Genomic DNA, 3,653 nt, shown 5'->3' on the forward strand with positions numbered 1-3,653 from the left:
ATTTGTGTCCTGACGGGTCCATCTTTTTAAACTATGAAGGCGTGGCATCTTTAGTATCAGACTATTACATCATAAATGCAAAAAGTTGAAATACAGGTTTGTTATTGACTTAAACGAGGTAGACATTTGTGAAAAGAAAACCACACTGGAGGCACCTTACAGTGAACCTTCAAAACACTCAGGTCGTTGGTCGTAAAGTGAATAAATGCTGAAAAGTGAATTAAACAGGAGATGAATTATCTGATGAATGTTCGTTATTTCAATTTATGACATTCTATATTAAAGTCTTTCTTCATTTTGTGGATTTGTGCTTTCATATACAAGATGACTTGTGACCCAAATGTTCAAATACATACCTTTTAGACTTGCAATATAATTAAATGTCTTAAGGTTATTTTTGTTCATTTTATCAGAAAAAACTGATACCAAATCTTTAGCTTTTTCATACTTCAAAAAATAAACATTAAGTCAAATTAAACAGTCTTTCTAAAAACTGTGGTTGCCACAGACCTCAGGGGGCTTTAATAAGGCTTGGTTCTTAACTTCACGTAACTAGTTTTTACTTATAGACAGCAAAAAGAATGTAAAACAGGATGAGTTTTGGCATTTACAATTAGTAGTCAATGCACCTGCTAGGGTTTTAAACTAGCAATGAGGAACCATGGTTCTGGTAGTCATTAATTATTTTAAGGAGTGGCAGCAATATACAGGTTCCATATAAGCAGCTCTGACACTCAGCACTTTGTCAAATTTTTGAGTTCTTCATCTTCAGGGCAGATTGGTTTACTTTTCTTTGTGATTTCTGTGTAACTTGGAGGGGATGGAACATGACCCATGGGGGATTGATAGCCCTGTCCCCTGAGTGTGTTACACAATCCAACAATCCAAAAGAAGTGGCTGGCCAGTCCTGGGTCTCTTGTATCACCCTTCCTGTTTGGTAGCTGTTGCCTTGACAGGATGAAAGGATTTAATCAATCAGTATATTAATTCATCCTGTAGATTATTGAGAGTATGTGTAACTAATCATCAATACTTCAGAAATCAGATAAGAGACCCAAGGGACCAGACACTGTAAGTGTGAACCATCCGGGTTGGAGTACAACATTTTACAATGATTTACAGATTGAAAAAAAAAAAGCTGTAGAACATTTCAAGCATTCCTTGGATGTCTTAGAAAAAAAAATAACGAATCGCCCATGATTTAAACTTTTAATAATAATAATAAGAAGAAGAAGAAGACGACGAAGAAGAAATAACACCAATCACTTTAATTAAATAGAGAGTATGCTTAGATTTCTGTTTACACCCTGATGGCCTGAGTCCTGTACACCACCACAGTGAATTGAAAATGAAACCCTCAAGATGTGTGCAATGTCAACAAGGGGTTTAACAAAAGTGAGGCATTAACCATTACTTTCATACACACACCCTGGACCCGTTCAGAAAAGGTACACTGTTACTTTTTACACCGTGTTAAACTTCCCCATGCCTCCATCCTTTACATCCTCCTGACTGGGCTTCCTCATTTCTTATGTAATGATACACCTTATGGCTCGTCAGAGAACTTTTCCTCTCCCCGGAGCATGCTAACGTGTTTCCTATCATCTGTCTGTCTCTGGATCTGTCTCTGTCTTGACTTCCTCACTTTGTTCTCCCTGAGACATGTTAATTCAATTCAATTCAATTCAATTCAATTTTATTTGTATAGCGCTTTTAGCAATTTTCATTGCCGCAAAGCAGCTTTACACAGTCAAAAGAATTATTTAAGTTTGTATGAAATGTGAATTTGTATGAATCAAAATGGTCAGTTTGTCCCTGGTGAGCAAGCCGAGGGCGACAGTGGCAAGGAAAAACTCCCTGAGATGGTAATAGGAAGAAACCTTGAGAGGAACCAGACTCAACAGGGAACCCATCCTCATCTGGGTGAAACAGAAAGCAGTAAATGATCTGCATTTATACAGTGTGTAGGGTGGGAGGCAGTTCAGCTATAATAGCTGATATTAATTGATGTTAATATGGAGTCCAGGTAGTTATTGAAGACCCAGGTAGACTTGAAAGAAGTTCCAGTCATGAACTATCGAACTGTCAAGTCCCCAGAGAAACAGTTGCCAACACCAGTCAAGGCCAGTTAATGACTTTTGTTCTTTTGATCAAAAAGAACAAAACATGACATGTACATGACACAGGGCATCTGGCTAATGCTTTAAATCTGCTCCTGTTGCTGACAGTAAACTAGAGATCATCAGACACCCTCATCATTCGTGTTGTGTGGTGTCTCTCCTGGCCTTCACACGTTAAACTTCATGTGTAGGGGAACTTCTGGTGAATCACTTGATTTATTCATTTTTATCTTTTTCATTATTATGAATGTGTAATTTAATCAACAAGACAAATGAAATAAGACGTGATAAATGCCATCTAATGTGAGTGTGGCAAGGGTTCAAAAAGTAAACTCAATGACGACTATCTGTCTAAAGATTTTAAATTAAACACAGCTTATCATAATGACCAACACAACCCCAGATGTGCATTCCTCACTTCATATCTGAAATATTACATCTACAACAATCCAACATAACAGAATGGAATTTTAAGATTGAGGGGTGAGATAAAGAGGAGGGCATACAAGACCTTTGTTAGATAGGTGATGTAGAGATCAGCATTCAGCAGTCTAGTTAAATACCACCTACTGTATAGTATGCTACTACCACCAACGTCAACTACAGTAAATTGATACTTTACAAGTATGAGCTCAAAGTTCAGTAAATACACTCATTACTTTCTTTTTTGTAATTCATAATAAAGAACAAATTAATCTATTCTTTAGTTCACAGAAGAACAGCAATATTGCTGTTTTAGTGCACATAACCAATTACCACCACTACAGAAGCTCGAGATCTTACTGTGTCTGTGTTCAACAAGCTGAAAGAGAAGACTGGGGTAATTAGACAGGACCAGGGGAAGAGGGGAGATGCAGTAGGGCACAAAATAAACCCATATTTAACTCTAAGGCATGTTGCAACAGGATCCATTAAAGGCTCTCTGCTTGCTTCTTGTACGACCAGTTTTCTTCTTAGATGTTATCTCATTATTGAGACTGATGCGTTGGAGGCCAAGCCATTGGGTTACTGTTCAGAAGATCATGAGGTCAAATCCCAGAGTCTGCTGGACTCTTGTCATGGTCCTTATTTGTCAACCATTTAGGCGTATCCTGTCTCAGTTTATTTGGATAAATGAGCTCAAGCTGGTCATGTAAGACAAAAGGTTCATTAATTATTGTCACTAATTCTGCCAGGAACATTTGCATTACATAGTGAAAGTGTACTAATGCAGGTGCGTCATAGGCATCCTTTCATTTTACACTTAGTTTTAGAAAGAAATATATTAATAAATAATAAACTCAAATTTCAAAGCTCCTCCCTCAAATAAATCCTCTCGCACCTCTTCAAAACACACACACACACACACACACACTCTGATATCCCAGGCAGTATATACTGTAGAGTTATGTCTTTGTAACAAGCCTTTTTTGCCCAGAAAATGTGGTGTGCATTTACACCCCTACTTCACAACTTCCTCAAGAAATGTATCTAGTCTGAGATGCTTTGAAGTTTTTTCCAAACTGATGCCCAGAATGTAAAGGGCTCACATTT

The sequence above is a fragment of the Clarias gariepinus genome, chromosome 1 (genome assembly GCF_024256425.1).
Source record: "Clarias gariepinus isolate MV-2021 ecotype Netherlands chromosome 1, CGAR_prim_01v2, whole genome shotgun sequence".
NCBI classification, from domain to species: domain Eukaryota; kingdom Metazoa; phylum Chordata; class Actinopteri; order Siluriformes; family Clariidae; genus Clarias; species Clarias gariepinus.